Below are 14530 nucleotides of genomic sequence, written 5' to 3' on the forward strand. Positions count from 1 at the left end.
TGGGCTCTCCCATATCAATTACTAATAAAGGAAATGCACCACAGGCTTGTCTACAGGCCAATCTGGTGGGGGTATTTTCTCAATTGAGGGTCCCTCTTCCAATGACGTTAGCTTTCATCTAGAAGACATAAAACTAGCCAACAAAGTTGGAAACATTCAAAAGTATCTCTAATGACTATCTACAAATACATAATTAATAAACATATGCAAAATTTTTGTATTTTGAGATGGAAAGTGTTTATTAGGATCTTAACTGGTCCTAATAAAATATGCATATATTTATGTAGTTTTTAAGGTGTTAATGTTTCATATATGCACATCACACACACACATACACACACACACACACATACATATACACAGTGAAAATTTAAGTCAATTATTGCAAACATTTCGAACCCTTTATCTTCCCAAAGGGAAATACAGCTGTATACATGAGGTAGACTTAGATTCACTTTCTTAGAAACGTAAATGTTTCATTATTTCAAAAATAAAAGTTTAATGAAAACGTTCTAGCACCACAATCTGGGGAGATGGTCCAGCTGATAAAGTGCTGTGCTTGAGGACTCAAGTCCCTTCCTCAGACCCCACCAAAAAAAAAAAAAAGTGAGACATGGCGTCAATGACTTGCAGTCTTCAGGCTGAGGAGGCAGAAACAAGCAGATTCCTGGATCTTATGGGCTTGGCTGAATATATGAATTCCAGGTAGAGGTAAAAAAATAAGACGCTGATAGCCAAGGTTGACTCCTCCATAGATATATACATACACACACCTGCACACATATGAACATGTACACACATTTACACGCACATGTAAAAAAAGAAGGCACACAAAAGAGAGCTTTAAAGGCATCAAAGGAAGCTAGAGATAAATAACAAATAAAAATAGTGTCAGCCCTCAGAATGTGGATGTGAAAGATGAAAGATGGACCCAGATGACAGTGACTGTGTCAGTGACAGCCCTGTGATGACTCCATTTAATCTGCTTAGTAGGCAGTGAGACTGTGCTCCAAAAACTGGGTCTCTTGGCAACAGGGACCTGACAGTACTTTTCCTCTCCAGCTTATTGGGTCAATGCCTCTTGCTGGGAAGCCAAGAGTGGCAGCAATGGAGCTGATGCCCAGTGCAAATGCCAGCCAGTCCACCAAGGCCAACATTAAGGGCATCCCAGCACAACGGGAGCTCCAAGGCTGTGTCTTGCACTTGGCAAAATTGCATGTGTCAACACTACAGGGGACTGCTGAACTCCAAGCCCATACAGATTTTAATTTGCACCAGTTGTTTTATTAAGCTCATCATATCCAACTTATGAGAACAGACCCATAGGGTGTCCAGCCTTCCATCTCGCAGTACCTTCTGCACATATCATCACTTTTTCCCCTTTATCTGTATCTAGGACAGAAGTCTCTGGGTATAGTGTTTTCCAAAATGTAATGGGTTTCTAGTCAAGCTGACCATGAGATGACCTCATGACATGCCACATCTTCAGCAAGTTCCCAGGTGACCTCGATACTGTTGGTCTCCATAGTCCACTCTGAGTAAAACAAAAAAAAAGTGTAATTAAATACATGAATAAAATGTCGTCTGAAAACTCAGCTTATCTATCCATATAACATTGCAAAACATACCTTAAACGGTGTGTAAATATAGCTCAGGTTCAACCTGGGACATCCTACAAGACTACCTATTCAAGTCAATGATTAGCATGGTTGTCAGTCAAGACTAATTGATCATCTTTTCTGTTCCCACTATGTGGGATGAAGACAATTACTAGTTATTGCTTCAGCCTTTGTTGGATTTATTTTTGACTCACCGAGAGGCAGGAAGATACTCAGAAATGTACCATGAACTACTAGGAATGCTTTGTCTATAAATAGAGTACTCAACTAGGCGCAGCCCTCTGTAACTGCACTGGATCCTTATTCCTTTTTGCTTGTTGATATGATACTAATTTCCAGGGCAAACCTTGAGTAAAATTCGCGATGCAGTAAATCACAGCCATTCTTTCTACATTAGTTCCTCTTATGGATGCTTAGCTAAAGAAAATACACCTAGCTGATAAGCCATGGCAATACAGATACTTGGTTTATATATGTCATTTGGCACGTTGACGCTGCACACTTCAGGTATTTTTGAAAACCACTTTCAGATATTCAATTTTTTCCCTTCAAGAGTAAAATCAAGTGACTTCCAAGTTGCAAGGACACCCAACTAATGGTATTCAGTGTCTAGGTTGGTTTTTATTCTGTTTTGTTTTTCTTTCCTTATCTTAGTAAACAGTGGGTGCTTACTCTTTGTAATTTAGAAATTTTTATGAGAAAATTCCTTCAATTTTAGTCCAAGAGAAACAATCCTACGAGCTGAACACTTGGGTCAGAAGTCCTGCTAGAGGAAAGCAGAGTGTAGCTGAAATTTCTCTCTCCCATCATGGACAATTAAGCAAAACAATCAGTGTAATCTTCAGTGAAAAGCTAACTAGAAGGCTGGCAAGATGGCTCAGTGAGCAAAGGAGGCTGTGACCAAGCAAGGTAGCCTGATTTGATCCCTGGGACCCAGAGGTGTAAGGAGAGAATTAACTCCTTCAAGTTGTTCTCTGACCTCCACACATGTGCCATGGATCTTGGAAGGGACCTGGGAGTATCCTGGCTACCTCTGCACAGTATCTCCCATCTTCTTCCTTCAGGAATCCTCTCCTTTCTCCTGTGGGACTGCAATGTCACTGATAAACAGGGACACAATGGCTGTAAATGTAAATACTGGATGCTATCACAATGTCAACCAATTTTCACATTCACCGCAACTATATGAAATTAACCCTGCAGATTTTGTTTGCTTAAGTAATTAGCTTAGTTTCTGTTTGGTTTGTTTTCAGTGAAAGAACAAGAGAACTGATGAAGTACAGTTTAGTGTTCACCAGAAAAACAAAAACAAAACAAAACCAGGCAATCCATGAAAGGCTAACACGATTCGAAACTGAAATAGGAGATTGTTTTAGTATCATTTAGCATTAAAATGCTACAACTGAGTTTACTTCTTATAAATTTAGATGGACAGATTCAACGAAAAGAAAGGAAGAAAAATCTGAGAAACCACCATTCAGATTTGTCTGGATTTAATAAGCTTCAGCTGTGGCATTTCTAATGAGCAGGAAAGGGAATGGATAGTTACAAATAAAGACAATTTTGTTCACTAATTAGAAAAACAGAAGGAAATCTCAGTTCACTTCCTACTCCAGATGGATAAAAATTTAAGTACAAACAACATAAATATAGAAGAAACTACAATGATTTTTTTTTATCAAAACTAAGAAGAAAAAGAAAGGAGAAATGAAAAGGAAAGGAAAGAAGGAAGAGGAGGGAGGGGGAGGGAAGGAGGGAGGGAAGGAGGGAGGGAGACAACCAATCTAAATGCAGAGTTGTGGAGTCCCAATTGATATACCTACAGCCAGTGTACTTAAGGCTTGGGAACATTGCAGAAGAGGGGGCAGGAAAACTGTAAGAGCCAGAGAATGTGGGGGTTTTGTGGGACTTTGTCTCCTACATAGTGATGTCAGAATCTATAGCCGTAATGTCTCACTAACAGGAGCTGAACATGAACCTACCAAACTGGATGGGGAAAATCCTACAGGCGTCAACTCTACACAAGTAGCTACAGGCAACTGAATAAAGCTGGGAGCAGGGTGGGTCGTTTTCTCTAGTGAAGAATGAACCAGTTGGTTGTGCACTGCCAAATGGTCCGTATAGACACAGCGGGTTATATTTGGGAATATATATGCATATACATATATGCCTGTGTGACTGCAGGAATAATTAATGAAAGAAGAAGCCATGAGTTTGAAGGACAGGGAGGGGTTTCTGGGAGAGTCAGAAGAGGGGAAAGATAAGGAAGCTATGTCGTGATTAAATTACAATCTCAAAAAATAAGCAGCATTTTTAATTGAAAAAGAAATTAATTTTACTAAATTAATTTAAAATATCTGAACATTAAAAGATAAAAGCATACGAGTGATGCTGGAGGATGCCTTTAATCCTAGCACTCAGGCATGTGAAGCAGGTGGATGACTGCGAATGTGAGCAGAGTCTGCAACAAGCGAGCCAAGAGCTGGGTGGTCTCTGTATGGGGCTACCCAGGGAGGCAGGGAGACCGCTGGGGACAGAGAGTGGCCGGACCTACAGTGCTATGTAACACAACAGATCTATGAGTTAGAGGCCAGCCTGGTCAACAGAACAAGTTCCAGGGGGTTGGGGATTTAGCTCAGTGGTAGAGCGCTTGCCTAGCAAGCGCAAGGCCCTGTGTTCAGTCCTCAGCTCCGGAAAAAAAAAAAAAAAAAAAAAAAAAAAAAAAAAAAATGAACAAGTTCCAGGACAGCTAGGGTTACATAGAGAAAACCCGTCTCAAAATAAATAAATAAATAAATAAAAAGTCAAAACAACCTTGGCAGTCATGAAAAGAGTAGATCGGGTGCTTGTAAGATATTGAGCAAAGGTTTAATTTCTTCAGTATCTGCATTTCTTCAAAAATCAATAAAATAAGCATTAAAACTCCAATAAAAGTAAAATAGACTTTAATCATAAGTCAAAAAAGCAGAAACTTAAATGTGTAATAAATATTCCATCTCTGTAATAAGCCAATGAAAAATGTAGAGAAAATTATCATTCTCTATGTATTAACAAAATTTTAATTTTTAAATTACATCTATTTATTTTGTGCATGGGTGAGGTTACATGTATACTACAGCATTCATAGGAAAAACAGGACAACTTGCAGGAGCCAATTCTCAGTTTCCACCATGTGGGTCCATATGTCAAGCTCAGATAGCCAGGCATGGTGGCAAGAGGTGGCATCTTCTTGGCTTAGCATTTAATTTTAAAACTAAGATTTTTAAGAAAAATTACTCAGTATTAGGGAGGATGAAACAAATAAGTACCTAGGAATGTTGTGGAATCTTGCTATGTAATTCAGAAAGGTTTGAAACTCTCTTTGTAGTCCAGGCAGGCCTGTTTCACATGATCCTCCTGCCTCAGATTTCTGAGTGTTGGAATTACAAGAAAGCATCTTCATCCTTGATCCTAACAACCTTCATAGTTTGAGAGCAGGAACACCTTTCCTGTCAATCAAAATTGTAATGTATTATTAAAAGTTTTAAGAACTCACACATTCTAAAGCAGTGACACTGTTTTAAAATTTGTCTTCATTGAGAAGGAGAGATGGTTTACTGGCTAAGAGCACATACTGTTCTTGGAGAAGATTGGAGTTAAGATTCTAGAACTTACAACTACCTGCAACTCTGAACCTGGGACTGCATGGAGCTCCAGCTCTGGAGACTATAATGCCCACTTCTGGCCTTCATAAACACTGCACGCATGTGGCACACGCAGGCACATGCAAACACACAGATAACACACCACAGACACAATTTTTAAAATAAAATAAAATATTTTAAAGACTTATTCTTGACAATCAAAAGCTCTGACCTTTGAATGACTGGAACAGAACATGACCTCTTTCCATTAGCAGAAGGAACGATGTTCTCTCGCGACGTTTTAAAAAAGAAAACCAAAAACACCATTGCTGAAAATGTAGAGCAAACTGTCAACGTAAAAGAAAGAAAGAAAACAAATGGTGGTTATTAAAACTGAGAAGGTGAGACAACTCTGGTCCTCCCCAACTTCCATTATCCAAATCTCCTTCATTAAAACTTGTACCTTCTGCTCAGCCATAGGCGAGACATCTATATTAGAGAGAGAGAACCCTGTAGGAGAAGGCATAGGAAGAAGGTACGAGGCAGTGGATGGGAAAGACTAAATGTTACCACTGACATCGTGGTGAACACACGGCAGCTATGGGAATCTTCCACAGATGAAATCAGCTAAAATTTTCAGAATGGAGTGGGGAGGAGCTTGTAACCCTCCATCACATGAAGGAGTTATGAGATGGAGTTATGAGTAACTAGCTGCCCTGTTAACACTGCCAAACGATTGGGCTAAAGTAAACTCTGAGGTCCCTGTTCCCAGTGTGAAACACATCCTTGGTGCGAGGCCGACAATGGAAGAGAATTCAAGATTTGTCAGAACTCACAAAAGCCACAAGTATTTTTTTTCTTCTCCATTCCTTACCTATGATGTTTTGGCACACGGCCTCCTGTCTCCTACATTTCTTCTGCAGTAGGGCTCTCTTACACGGACAGGTACCACTGTACTAGAGCAAGAGAAGGTACCTAGTAGAAAGAGGACTCGAGGAATAGACAAGGCAGGGGGGGGCTGGGTATCTGTCCCCTTTACCTCCTGTTCACCCAAGGAAGCCTTTTATTCTTCAGTCTTCTGACAGTAAGTCAGATACTTGACCACATTTTAAGGTTTATAAGTAGCTTTTCTCAAAGGCCGGTAAGGATAGTAGGTAAGTATGTGTTGCAGAAGCCCAAAGACCTGAGTTTCACACTCAGTACCCATGGGCATTTGTTTGTTTCTTCATTTTTTGTTTTTTGTTTTTAAAGTAAAAGTGACATTGCTGTGATCCAAGACTGGGCAGGTGTAGACAGTAGGATCCTTGGGACTTGCAGGCCAACCAGCCTAGCCAAATCAGAGAGAAATCACTGAAACCCTGAGTCCATGAGTCTTTTTCTCAAAAAATAAGGTGGAGAGCTACTGAGAAAGACAGCTGACCTCTGACCTCTGGCCTCCCCATGCTTTTGTACAAGTGAATGCGCGCGCGCGCACACACACACACACACACACACACACACACACACACACACACACACCAGCTTTTCTCTTTCCTGTCTTCTCCCTATATAATTTCCTTTGGGATTTTCCTTTCCTCCTTCCTCTCTTTCATTCTCTCCCCATCTTATATCATGTCATCAGGCTGATTCCTCCCTTCTTTTAGAAAATTACTTCCAGTGGCCCATGAAGATTCACAGTACCTTTGTCCTAGTGAGCACTGTTCTCCCCAGCCCTGACCCATGTGCTATCAGGTATTTCAACACCAAACAAGCTAAACACACACACAGTCCCCCTCTTAGACAGAGCTCACAAGAACCTGTTGGGATTTCTGTTAATTTCCCCTGGAAACTTTTTTTTTGGTGATAATACTTACATATTTCATTTTTAAATTATTTATTTGATTTTAGTTTTTACATCCTGACCAAAGTCTCTCTGCCACCTCTCCTCCCAGTCCCTCCCCCATATCACATTTCCCCGCCCCCATCTGCCCTTCCTTCTTTTCTCCTCAGGCCTCCCATGGATATCAACCAGCCATGGCATATCAAGATGCAGTGACACTAGGCACCTCCTCTCAAAAGCAAGCAACAGAGTCCCAGAGCCTCTTTCCCAATGTTAGGAATCTCATAAAAGGAATCGTTTTTAAAAACAATGACATCGTGAAATTTGCTGACAAATACATGGACCTAGAAAAGAGCATTGTGAGTGAGGTAAGTCAGACCCAGGAAGACAAACACGATACGTACTTACTTAAAAGTGGGCTGGGCAAAGATCTTTACCAATCCTACATCCAATAGAGGGCTAATATCCAATATATACACAGAAATCAGGCTCCAGATAATCAAATAACTCTATTAAAAATGGGGTACAGAGCTAAACAAACAATTCTCAACTGAGGAATATTGAATGGCTGAGAAGCACCTAAGGAAATGTTCAGCTTCCTTAGTCATCAGGGAGATGCAAATCAAAACAACCCTGAGACTCTACCTCACACCAGTCAGAATAGCTAAGATCAAAAACTCAGGTGACAACAGATGCTGGTAAGCATGTAGAGAAAGAAGAACACTCCTCCATTGTTGCCGTGATTGCAAGCTGGCACAACCACTCTGGAAGTCAGTCTGGAGGTTCCTCAGGAAATTGGACATTTTGCTACCCAACTACCCAGCTATACTACTCCCAGGCATAAACCCAAATGGTGCTCCAACATATAACAAGGACATATACTCTACTATGTCTATAGCAGCCTTATCTACAATAGCCAGAAGCTGGAAAGAGCCCAGATGCCCTTTAACAGAGAAATGGATACAGAAAATGTGGTGCATTTATACAATGGAATACTACTCAGCTATTAAAACCAATGACTTCATGAAATTCATAGGCGAATGGATGGAACTAAAAAATATCATCCTGAGTGAGGTAACTCAATCACAAAAGAATACACGTGGTATGCACTCACTGATAATTGAATATTAGCCCAAAAGCTCAGAATACCCAAGATACAATCCACAGGCGACATAAAGTTCAAGCAGAAGGAAGACCAGCATGCAGATGCTTCAGTCCTTCTTAGAAGGAGGAACAAAAATATTCATAAGAGGAAAGATGGAGACAAAATTTGGAGCAGAGACTGAAAGAAAGGCTATCCAGAGACTGACCCACCAGGGGATCCAGCCAAAACACATACAGCCACCAAGTCCAGACAATATTGCTGATGCCAAGAAGTGCATGCTGACAGGAGCCTGATATAGCTGTCTCCTGAGAGGCTCTGCCAGAGCATGACAAATACAGAGGTGAATGCTCCCAGACAACCATTGAACTGAGAATGGGGTTCCCAATGGAGGAGTTAGAGAAAGGACTGATGGAGCTGAAGGAGTTTGCAACCCCATAAGAACAATAATACCAACCAACCAGAGCTTCCAGGGACTAAACCAATATCCAAAGAATACACATGGACAGACCCATGGCTCCAGCTGCATATGTAACAGAGGATGGCCTTGTTGGGCACCAGTGGGAGGAGAAGCCCTTGGTCCTGCTAAGGCTGGAACACTCCCCCCCTCCCCATGTAGGGTAATGTCAGGGAGGGGAGGCAGGAATGTATGGGTGGATGTGTGTGCGGGGAAACACCCTCAGAAAAGAAGGGGAGAGGAGATGGGATGGGGGTTTAATGGACTGAAAACCAGGAAAGGGGGGTAGCATTTGACATGTTAATAAAAAAGTTTCAATAAAAAAAGAGAAATAGATATTAGCCATAAAGTGCAGGATAATGATGCTACACTGCCCAGACTCAAAGAAGCTAAGTAACAAGGAGGGCTCATGGATACAGAAGGGACGCAAGAATTTACTTGGGAAGGGAAATTTGCTTAGATTTTGTGGGTGTGAGGGAGAGTGGGGTCTGATGAAGGATTAGGGTAGGAACAGGGATAATGTCAGGGATGGAAGGAGAGCATACTGGGAGTGACAACTGAAATCAGGAGGCATTTCTAGGAGGAGCTAGAAACCTAGTGCAATGGAAATTCCCAGGAATCTATAAGGGAGACCCTAGCTAAGACTCTGACCAATGAGGAATAAGGAACCTGAACCCTCCATCTCCTTTAACCAGGCAAGATTTCCAGTGGAAGGATTGGTACACCAACATAGCCATAAATCCTTCACCCAACAATTTTCCCTGCCTACAAAAATGTAAAGGGGTTAAGCATGGTAAAGAAATTGTGGGAGTGACCAACCAGTGATTGGTCCATACCATGAGAGAGAGCCAACCCTGACATTCCCCTTGAAACTTTTAATGTGTATTAGTTACTGGAGTCATTAGAGTTAGACATCTAAAAAGATAGGTATAGCCATTCACACTCAATGGGCCAATTACAAACACAAATGAACAGTAAAAAGTAGAAAGAGAATATTTATTCAGTGTAGCTACATTGGGAAGAGGAAGAAAGAGGCCCCAGTGAACCTCCTACTCCCAAATATATCTTTGGGGTCTTGATATAAGGTTTATGTTTAAAGAAGATGCTAGTGGCATGCATAACCAGTGTTGGTGGTGGTCCTTCAAGGCATGGTCCTTTGTCATTATTGTCTCTGCTCCAGACTCTCCTGTAAGGTGATCTGATAACTTATAAATATCTTCCCAGGAAACAAGCTCCCTTCTGGCTGGGAGCAACCTCCACCTTTCCTTTTGTGTTCATTGTTTCAATAGTCTGACACCAAAGGGAGAGGCACTAGTGTCTCTTCATGACGTCTTTATTACTGTCAAGACAGTTACATATATTGTGTAAATGTTAATGATGCTTCAATAGTATGCTGTTTATGGAAGACATAGTTATGAGCATTTATGTAATTACTGCTTCATGGCCATATCAAGAACAAAAAGAAACAACTGAAGCTAAAGAGATCCATCTAAGAGCAACACTTGCTACTCCTGCAAAGGACCTATGTTTGGTTCCTAGCTCCAACATGAGGACTCAAAATTGAGTGCAACTCCAGTTCTAGGTGTAACATACCACCATAAACTTTACTAGTGGATGCTAAGGTTGTCCACCAGGGTTATCGTAAGAACTATTTAAAAAATTGTTTATGTATGTGTGATCAGTGTAGGTATTTGTGTGCCTACCTGTAGAAGTGGAAGATAAATATCAGATAAGTTCTTCTATTACTGTTACTGTTCCTTGCTGGTTTTTAATATCCATTTGTTTCTTTTGATGTATATGAGTGATTTTCCTGAATATATCTATGTACACCACATGTGAGCAATGCCCAAACTGCCTGGAGGAGCGTGTTTTGGAACTGGAGCTATAGACAATTTTGTGCCACCCGGTGTGCATGTGGGAAACTGAACCTGCATCTTCTACAAGAGCATCTGGCCCTCTTAACCACTGGAACCATCAGCCATCTTGTTCTTCTGGGGTTTTGTTGTTGTTATTGTTGTTGTTGGTTATGGTGGTGGTGGTGGTAGTGGTGGTGGTGATGGTGGTGGTGGTAGTGGTGGTGGTGGTGGTGGTGGTAGTGATGGTTTGGTTTGTTTGTTTGCTTCTGTTTCTTTCTCTGTTTGTTTGTTTGTTTGTTTGAGGCAAGGTCTTTCACTAAACATGGGTCTCAACAACTTTACTAGACTAGCCAGAGAACCACAGGAATCCTCATGTCTCTACCACAGCATCCTAGACCCTGGACAAACATGTCACCAAGCCAGGTTTTTTCACATAGGTCATGGAGAGGGAACTCAGATCTTCATACTTGCAGAGTAATCATTTTTTGACTAAGCTGTCTCTATCTCCCTGGCGCCAGTGCTTATAAATATATGACTACCACTGTACTTTGACAACATCAGTTCAAGCAAAGCACAGCTGCATAGTCAATAGTTTTGAGTCTTGCAGAACTATGTCTGCCAAACTGTGTACTATCATCATGACCTAGGAGACACAGTGTTTAAAAAAGGAAAGGAAAGGAAAGGGAAGGGAAGGGAAGGGAAGGGAAGGGAAGGGAAGGGAAGGGAAGGGAAGGGCAGGGCAGGGCAGGGCAGGGCAGGGCAGGGCAGGACAGGACAGGACAGGACAGGACAGGACAGGACAGGACAGGACAGGACAGGACAAGAGGGAAAGGAAAGGAAAAATGCTCTATCTGAAATTGGAGTTGGTACCTCTTCTTGTTTTATCTTGTTTTATTCCTGTTGTTGTGACAAATACCTTGATCAAAAGCAACCTTGGAGGAGAAGGGTTTACAATTCCAGGTCATAGTTCATAACTGATGGAACTCAAGGGAGGAACGTGAGTGCAGGCCTGCTTGCTAGCTCACCTAGCATGGAATTCACTTCACAACCATAGAAACATGACAGGAACTATAGGTGATGCTTCTTGCTAGCTTGAAGTCATACCTGTGCTCAACTACTCTCTTTCAGTTGAGAGCCAACTACCTGTGGGACGGTGCCATCCATAGTGGCACACTTCTTTCTACATCAATCAAAACTCAAGACAATTCCCAACACACATCACCACAGGCTAATCTGATCTAATCAATTTCTCAATTGATGTTGTCTTCTAAGATGAATCTAGGCTGTGTCAAATTGATAATTAAGGCTAAGGAGGAAAGGTTAACCTCTCCTCAGGTATCCTGATTAGAATGTCATCATGGGTCGTTTCATAGAATGGAAGAATCAAAACTAAAATGCTTTTTCTTTTGCTTAGCATTCATTTCAGAGGTACTGTTTTTTTTTCCACCAGATTGTATTTTCATGTTTTGGCTGCTGGTTAATTTATGACCAATTTTGACTTGTCTCCAGCAACTGAATAGTGTCTCATGATATTCATTACATGTAATCAAACCTCTACTTATCCTGTTTTCTTGATTTTGTTTTCCCTTGGTTGTCATGTCTTCATTTTTATTTTTAAGATTTATCCCATTGTATGTATGCAGATAGAAGTCTAGATATAGATAGGCTGACTCAAATCATTTTCTGGAGTGATTTAGAAGCATAAATAAATCAACAATACTTTTTATAACAACATCAATAATGCTTACATGGTTTGTCTTATATTTTCTTCGGAGTTTATAACTGAAAACACTGTTCAAATACTATGTGACTCCATCCTTGGGTATGTTCTGGGTTATAAAAGGTGTCTTCCCTGAGGTCTTTTTAATGATTTTAGGAGGAAACAATGTACAGATTGTGTGTGTGTGTGTGTGTGTGTGTGTGTGTGTGTGTGTGTGTGTTACCAATAGTCTACATCAGCTATCATTCTTCAAGAACTGTCTACCTTGTTTTTGAAACCAACCATCTCACTGTCCTGGAAGTCATCAATTCAGCTAAGCTGGCTGGTCAGCATTCCCGGAATTTGCATGTTTCCACCTTCCCAAAACTGGAATTGTAGGCATTTGCTGCCATGCCTGGCTGTCTTCACATGGAATCTGAACTCGATCCTAATGCCTACCCGGTAAGCATTGTACCAATTAAGCTGTCATTTCAGACCAAATCTACAGTTTTTAAAAGCTTGGAAACTGGCCGAAAACTCTATACATTTAAATCCTATATTCCTCTCTGTGACTATAGGATCTATAGACACCGGAGGAAACAACGACAGTGTGTGATGCTTGGGTAGTGGAGGAAGGCTTTGTGAGAACTGATCAACTGTGTATTCTAGTTTCATTCAGGACTAAAACCAACTTAGGGAAAGAAAGCTTTCTTTTAGATTGCAGCTCCAGGTTGCAGTCCACCGTTGAGGAAGATGAAGGAAGAGAATGAAGCAGGAACTTGAAGCAAAAACCAATGACGAGTGCTGCGCACTGCTGCAAGCATGCTCATGCCCAGCCAGCTTGCTTATACAACCTAGGACCACCTTCCCAAGCACAGTAATATAGGCCAGTTTCCCATTGTGGGATAGGCCCTTCTACAGTAATTAACAATCAAGACAATGCCTGATAGAGCAGTCTGATAAAGACAATAATTCTAGAGATATTCTCTTTTCAGGTGATTTCTAAGCTAGGTCAAGTTGATAGTTCATGCTAACCAGGACACTGGGATTGGTAATGTATTTCAATGATCCTCTTTGTATGCTCAGTTTCTGGTTGGGAAAGATTACAAGCAATAAGGACTTCTGTGTCCAACAGCAATGCCCGGAGAACACATCAGGCAAGTCATCAGAGAGGAAGCTAGTCCTGGATTAAAAGTGAAATGATTTGACCTTGTTTTAGAATCTCACTTTGATTTACGTGCCAATCCACGTTTATTTACATAAGTAGCCCTCTTACTTGCTCCCTGCAGCTATTCCTCTGTTCTTGCAGAGGGGGATGAGGATTGCCGGCTCTGTGGAGAGAGGGGAATGCTTCCTCAAAAAGAGTTCTGTGTAGACCTGCAGGGGAAACAACACAGTGGGTAAAGCGCTTGCCTAGAAAGTTTGAAGATCTGCATCTGAGCTCCAGAATCCAGGTCAACTAATTTAAAAAAGGAATAATATAAATTAATATATTCATTTCTATTCCCACTAGCTTCCAAATGAATGAGATATAGACTATAATTTATTTATTTAGCTTTAGCCCCATTAGTGGACAAATAACCCCAATCTAATTTTCTAACACTAGACTGTTAATTCCCCAGCTATGATCCCCATGTACTTGGAATTTGAGATGTCCCAAGTTATTTCAGTTCCATCAGCACATGCTCAGTGTCTGTTTCACTTTGGACATATGCTCCTGGTCCATCATTCATAATGGAGACTTTCTGTTCTCTCTTTCTCCATTCTCCTTCATTTCCCTTTCCTTCTCCCTCGTGCTCCCTTCCTTTGAGCCAGGTAACTGAAACTCTGACTACTTCTATTCTCCTCAGTAATTGACTGTGACCATTTTCATTTAACCAATAGCATAAACTGGGGAATAAGGTTTACATAGCATCATAGCATAGTGATGTATGTGAGGATCTTTTGATCAGGGGCAACCAGATCTTGGGGGCCGGTATTTATCATTTAAATACATGACAGTACCAGACCAACCCCCAACAGAATAATATCCTAAGTTTACCTCTGACCTTCACACATACAGACACACACATGAACATACACACATATGCATACATGCACTTGTATGTAAACCCATACATAGCACTGTGCAAGCAATGTGAAGCTAGGTCACTGGGAGGTGGTAAATTTGTCGGAGAAGGTGCAACTGTGGAGGGTACCTAAACATGAAGACTGCACTGTTGCCAGGGAGAAGAGCTTCTGTAGCCTTGGACAAAATTCAGAGAGTCAGGAGGGAGACGGTTCTATGGCTATGTGCTGTCAACAGTAATAATAAGTGACACCAAACCCAGAAAGGAAAGCTCGGGCTGGCTTCTA

The sequence above is a fragment of the Rattus rattus genome, chromosome 10 (assembly GCF_011064425.1).
Source record: "Rattus rattus isolate New Zealand chromosome 10, Rrattus_CSIRO_v1, whole genome shotgun sequence".
NCBI classification, from domain to species: domain Eukaryota; kingdom Metazoa; phylum Chordata; class Mammalia; order Rodentia; family Muridae; genus Rattus; species Rattus rattus.